The following is a 7,618-nucleotide window of genomic DNA, read 5'->3' on the forward strand; positions in this document are numbered from 1 at the left end:
GAGGAAGAGATGTTACCTGTGACAAAGAGAGATGTAATTACCTCTGGATAGTGAGAATGGATGATAGAAAGGGGTTTCTAAATGATCGAATAACGTAAAGAAGGAAAACATGACCTCGCCTCACAATGTTTTCCCCGTGGGGGTCAGTTCAGTTCAGTTCACTTTATTTATACAGGAAGGGATAAAAATGACATTTTTACCATGGCACCTATTGGACTCAATGAGGACTTTGATGTCAGGCCTTACTTGTGAGACCTCTGTGCTGTACTCATTTTCCAGTTGTTTTTTGCCTTTTATTTCCTTTTGATACAAGACTGCATGGATGAATGTTCTCTGTGAGATACTTAGAGGGCCGAGCTGATTGACAGCGTCCATTTCTATATAAAAAATATGTCTAAAAATATGTCTAAAAAATATGTTGAATATGTTCAAAAAATATATTCTAAAATATGTTGTGCATATTAGCGTGCAGTGATTGCTGTGTAGAGCTATTGTATGTTCATTCAGATAGGTTCTGCTACCATTTTTCCTTTCCCTTAGAATGTGGTTTATGCTTTGTGAAACTGTTTTGAAGATTGTATCTGGGTCTGCCTCCACACCACTAGGCGGAGACAAAGACCCATGAAAATGCTATTTAAGCACTTCCTTTGCAAATGTATTTTTCACTTGACACTGACGAAGGCCCGAATTGGGCCGAAACTGTTTGTCCCAATAAATGTCCGCCACGGGAGCTATCAAAAACTTGTGTTGCGAGCCCTTTTTTTGTTTATAAAAATGACATTTCACATGTACATTTAGGCTAACTGGCCTGACTCCAGTTACAAACTGGTTTTCAGGAGGTTCCTGTTCTGCACCACATGAAATTAAATAATTAATATACAAAACATGTTCAATTGCACTACATACAATTATACAAACCTGACAAAACATTACATTCATTCATTCATCAATACAATCAAACAGCAACAGCAAAAAATTAAAACCTATGAGTGAGTCGGATCAGTGATTACAGGTGTTTTCTAGCATCAGATGTTGTTTGTAGGCTTGTTTGAAATGTGAGATGGAGGTTATTGCTCTGGTGTGGAATGGGATCTCCTTCCAAATTTTGGTGTATGTGTGGAAAAATGATCTTAGTCCATAATTATTTTTGTATGCCGGTACTGGTATGAGTGCATGTGAGATTGATCTGGTGATGCGTTCTTGTCTTGTCTTGTCATTAAGATTGGTGTCAAGGGTGATAGGGGTTTTCACCAATACATTATTAATTTTGAGTTTGAATTCTTTATTATCCTGTTTGTTTTGTCTACCAGTTACTTTATTACTAGTTTGCCACATTGCTTTTCCATTGCCTTTTGCACCTGCTTCAATGATGTCCATGAACATTTTTGCTTTGGCCTTTTGTATAACCTGTCCGTCTAATCAGACCAGAATGAATGCATTTTTTAAGCAGTTGATCTATAAGACGAATCAGCGTGACGTCACTTGCCACCCAGAAATGCGGAACCCTGCGGCAGTTAACTAGTGGAGTTGTGCCAAACAAATGTTAATATCTCAAAAACTATACATCACATCGCTTATCATTTTGACATTCTGAGTGAGAGCAGAATTAGCTCACAAGAGTTTGATGTGTAATGTATGCATGTCGTGTTAAAGTTGCGTGAACTGTCGCAGTTTTTAAAATGTAAACAGAGTCTACAGAGTCAGACACTCAAGCCTCCCAAAGCGCAGGCTCCATAGGAGTTCCATTGCCGTTGCCACCCAGTGACGCGGTTTGTTTACCAAATCATCATCAAATCACCAAATCATTCAGCCAAGGCAAGTTGTTCCTTTTCCTTTGATTTTGACTCCTTCTAGTGAAGGATATCATTATTACTTCCTTCATTGTTGCATGAACTGAATCACAGCCACTCTCTCTCTCTGTGTCCTCGCTTGAGACGACTTTATCCCAGTCAAGCTTTTTTTAGAGCTGCCTCCAGGTTTTGTTGTTGACTCTGTGGGACTGTGTCACGAGAAGATGTTTTAAATTAATTTGAAAAACGTTGTTTTGAGAGAAAGAAAAAAACATGATCTGACAGGTCGGGCAAAAGGGTATGAATCTTAGTGACAGAAACATTTGTATGTATTTTTTTATTTTTTATTTTTTATATTTTTTTACATGTTTGCTTATCACACTTCACACTCAGCAAACACCTCTACATGCCTGAAGCGGCCGGTCTCCATTTCTCCAAACTGGGACCGCACTGGCTGCTACATAGTACACTGACTGTATGCAAGTACTTCATACAACCCCACATAAAAAAACGGAACTATCCCTTTAAAGCAACATTGATCTTCTATAACAAATTAAATCATAATAACAATGCTATGAAGACATTAGCTAGTCACCACAGACCACTTTATCAGGTCATTTCGCCCAGTATCACAGCAGATATCTCTCTGAAATTCAATATACTTCCATTCTTCCATTCAAACAGAATGATAATCGTCTCCCACACAATATTGTCACTACAAAGGCTGCAGATCCTCATACTTCTATGCTGTCCTTTATCTGCCAACGACCTTGGAGATTCTGGTGTTATTAACCCTCAATTTACAAATTGCCTGTCTATACTTTTGGCTGAAATACAACAGATACTTTTGCAGTTGGAGCTCTTGTTTGAGGTCTACATAAACATCACATGATGACATGCTCCTCAGCTCACTTCGCCATTGCTGCAAAAAACGGATCTTTCAGTCTTTCCATCAGATTGTGTGACTGGGTGTGGCCTATAGCCTATATAATATTCCCACGACCTGTTGTCATACTATTGTTGATCTTCAAGAAGGCACTTCTTTCAATTCAGGCTTGGGGTATAATATAACAATACCTCGCTCTGAAGAGATGTTAAGGAGATGGCTAACACAGGTGGCACTTTCGTGTGCACCGTCTCTCATAAATCTAGCCAGAAAGTTGTCCAAGCCAGTGGTGTTTGTTACTACATTCAGCTTAGCTGGCATTTCAGCGACGTTCTCCACATATACTTTAGTAAGAACAAGCTGTTGGCCAGGATCCTCTGTTGGTATCAAACCTACAGAACGAAGAAACTCATCTCCATACGCTCCTGACCGAGGGGGGAGGGACTCAACAAGGTTGTTGGCTGCTGAGGTGAATAATGTCAAAGTGGAGGGCTCAGGTGGGCATGGCCTCAGGTGGGCGGGGTCAGGTGTTTATTAGCAGCTCTGCTTCCTGCTCACAGCACAATCTTCACCCAGAGAAGATCAGGTGGGAGCGACTAGTCCGGTGAGTGAGACAGCTGGGATCCAGATGTGGTTGAGGTACTCTGGACAATTAAATTAAATTAAATTAAATTAAATTAAATTAAATTAAATTAAATTAAATTAAATTAAATTAAATTAAATTAAATTAAATTAAATTAAATTAAATTAAATTAAATTAAATTAAATTATATTTGATTGAGGACAATTTGATCATGGCAGGAGAAAATACTTAAAAAAATCATAAATCTCAGTGTTTTGAGTCTACCTGATGTTTCTGTCAATACGCCAATCTGTTTCAATCACTCTTTTTTGGCTCCATAGTCAGACAAAAACTATCATGCCTGGAGTGAGAAGGGGCTATACCATCAAATACTTATATGGTCATTTTGCATCCCTTGATCTGCTAAAGGGGGAGGTTTGGTTTGCCCGGCACGAACTGGCTCAGATTCCTGCAAATCAGAAATTATCTTTGATCCAAGATTCACGCCTTTGAAGCGTTCCCAAATGAACATGCTTTTTTCGATGTATTGCTGAGCCCCCCTCACTCCAAGCATCTCATTTCTAGATTTGTATGTCTGTTTGACAACTAACTGCACCACAGCCTCTACTGAGAGGAGTAGAGCAGCGTGGCAGGGGGAACTAGTCATTTACTTATCTGACATTACATGGGATAGGAGTCTTTCTGTGATACAACTTTGCTCAGTTAATAGTAGACACCAACTAATCTCAGTAAAATCAGTCACCGTCTTCACTATTCTAAGCATAACTTGCACAAGATTTACCCGTCTGTCTCACCGTGTGACAGGTGTCAGGTGTTGGCGGGCACTCTGTCTCATGCCTTCTGGTTCTGCCCTTTACTGACCGGATTCTGGGCCAGTGATATTTGACTGGTACTCTAAAGGCCTACAAAATAACCCTACAGCCGGAGGCAGAACTCACCATCTTCGGCTGCTCGTAGTCTCGAACTTCCTTACAACTGTGCAACAATCTCTGACACAGGGGACAATTGTCGCCAAGAAACATTCTGCAGGAATGGAAGTCCCCCTTCTCCACCCTCTTTTCAACTGTGGTTGGCGGACATGACCTCTGTTATACGGATGGAGAGTCAGGTTCTTGAGGACCAACTCACTTAATAGATTTCTAACTATTTGGGACATCCATCCGCCCGCCATCCATCTGGGCAAATTATTTTGTACTATTTATATGCCCACCGTGCACCCGACATTTCACGCCGCTATATTGCCATTTAAATCAAGCAGCGGGTCTCGGGGAGACGAACTGACTGTTTGTTCTGCCGTCCGTGCGATATAGTCCAGGTAAACTTGCATGCTGTTGGAGTCAGATTTCATGTCCAGCACTTCACTCGCCCTCATATAGCCTGCTCCTACTGGATATCCTACTGGATAGCTTTAGCTTTAACTTCAGATCAAGCCTGGATTGGCCTCATCGTAGTGGAAAATACGAATGTGCCTTCTCGGCTATCAGCGGAGACTCCTCCTGTTTGACGTTCTGGTGACGTCATCATTCACCTTATAGGGAGCAAGAATGTGAGGCATCCTATTGACGGTTACCGCATGGCTATTGTTTACAACTGCCTTGATGCTTTGGATCCTTTGCTTGATTAATTTTAACGATAAAAGGAACTGTCCATCAGCACCACACAGCAATCAGAAACTGCAAGTGATGGGCTGTCTAATTAATTTAATTAAATAACGGTATCATTCAAAAATGGAGGAATGCATTCTCATACATAATAATGATTATAATGTCCTGGAACTGGGCCTGTCTGTCTGTCTGTCTGTCTGTCTGTCTGTCCCTCTCTCCATCCCTCCCTCCCACTCTCACTCTCTCTCTCCATCTCTCTCTCTCTCTCTCTCTCTCCCCAGACTATGGCGACTCTTCTTCACATCCTGTTGGGGGTCGTTTCCCTCTCTGTTGTCATGGCCAGTACTCCGCTGGGCGATTGGAACATGACGTTCCCGGGCGACAGGGTGAGTGAGGGGCACTGCCAGATGCTGCTGAGCAGCCCGAACCCCCTCCCACCCGATGAGCTCCCCTGGTACTGCATCTGCCACCAGTGCCCAGGCAACCGGGGGCCCAAAGGAGACATGGGAGACAGGGGACTGCCAGGTATGTACCAGCTGGAGACATATCTGTATATAAGAATTGTGTTTAGGTAGGTAAGGAATTTGACTCTTGGTATACGTGAGAGCAACATATACCGGAGACAAATTCCTTGTATGTCTACATACCTGGCCAATAAAGCTGATTAAGATTCTGATTTACAATCCTGTGTGGCTTATTTACAGACTTGTACAGACATGTACATTCCTTCATATATAGCCTACATCAGGGGTTCCCAAACTTAGGAATGCCGCGGCCCACTTTGAAATCTTCCGGGGGCCACCCAACCCTTTAATCACAACTCTGATCAACACACCTAACCCTAACCCTAAGATGATGTATTTCCCTATATGTTTTTCATATTATATATTTTTTATTTCATTAACAGAGCATACCCAAAAGCAGATTGCCAAGATTTTCTACCCCCATACTCATCAATTTGCATGCATAACACATTTGTTGAGACAAAATGTGATGAGCAACAACAGAAGAAATCAATCCACAAGCTATTAATGGTAGGCTGTGAAAAATGCTACCTTATCTGTAAAGGGGAGACTGGTGGGTACCCATTGATTTTTTTTAACCTATGTTTGGAGCGTTATTTTAGCCACCTTTCCGACAAGCTAGCATATTATGTTTGGTACCAATGGATGCCTTAGGTCTTCTAGTTTCTTCTGATAACAGGCTCCCCAATGTAGCCAGCTCTCTCTCTCTCTCTCTCTCTCTCTCTCTCTCTCTCTCTCTCTCTCTCTCTCAGGTATTCCCGGTAGTTCTGGTAGAAGAGGGCTGACTGGGCCCAGAGGTCCACCAGGCTTTGTGGGCAGACAGGGCATAAAAGGTCAATAACAGCTAATCATATCACTGAAATTCAGTTTTTGTAACTAATGCTGCTGCTGCTGCTGCTGCTACTACTATACTGCTACGAGTACTGTTAATGCTACTTATGTATGTATGTATGTACGTACGTATGTATGTATGTATGTATTTATTGATTTATTGATTTATTTATTTATAGTCCAATATTATTCCATTCTATATATATTTATTATGTTTAATGTTACCCACATTCAACTAAATTCTGCTCTCTCTCTCTCTCACACACACACGCACGCACGCACGCATGCACGCGCACGCTCACACACCCCCCCCCCCCCCACACACACACACACACACACACACACACACAGACACTTCTCATTCATATTTAAGCAATATCACACGAGAGGGAGTGCTGTTGTTGGCTAATATCGGCACTGCTGTGATTCGGTCGTAGGCCGAGTGCCGAAGATAATCACAGCAGTGCCGATATTAGACAACAACAGCACGACCTCGAGTGTGATATTGCTTTTATACAACAGTTCTATTAAACAAAGCTGATTAAAAAAATGACAAAAAGCTGAGAAAATATATGATTTCTCTATTTATTCCTCCGCCAACAAAAATAGTCCCCTCAGCTTTCTGCTTTGCCGAAAATGTAGCCTAATCAGCCTAATTAAAAACACGATTTCAGACAAGCCCGTCTTTTATTGTCACACGATTACACATCAACACATGCACGGACGGCCACAAACACACACATGCTGAGGGTAGCCGGTGAAATTTGTCCTCTGCATTTAACCCATCCTGGCTTGTCCTTTCCTCCGGGGGGCAGGCCAGGAGCAGTGGTCGCTTTCTCGTACAGCGCCCGGGGACCAACTTCGGATGTTGTCGTCACTGGTCGGATGACGATGATGATCTGATCTTCTGCATGTTTTTAATGGGGGGGGGGGGGGGGGTTATATACGGAGGAACCCCCCTGGGGGAGCACGGGGAGAACATGCAAACTCCACACAGACAGAAGGGCCCTTACGACGAGATACCCCACCTGGGCAGTAGGCACTGAAGATATGGGGGGGAACACAACCACAGCGCCCACAGTGTCCCAGGCGAGAATCGAACTCAGGACCTTCTGACTGCGAGGCGACAGCTCTACCACTGAGCCACCGTGCCCCCCAATTAACAATTAACTGCAGGCTGCAGTCTACTCTACAGCTGTGAAGCGTTTTGTTGATTACAGCAGCTGTGAAGCGAAGTGATCTACACACAGTTAAGTGCCAACGCGTTATCAAATATCGGCACTGGTAGGAATAGGATCCCTCTTGTCCAATCAAATTGCTCGGCCGGAACTACCTGTTGTATAATAGTAGATAATTGGAGAGCTGTCTACTTGTCCGGAGTTGCAGGGCAAGAGTTGCTC

The sequence above is a fragment of the Poromitra crassiceps genome (genome assembly GCF_964638095.1).
Source record: "Poromitra crassiceps genome assembly, chromosome: 5".
Lineage (NCBI taxonomy): Eukaryota > Metazoa > Chordata > Actinopteri > Beryciformes > Melamphaidae > Poromitra > Poromitra crassiceps.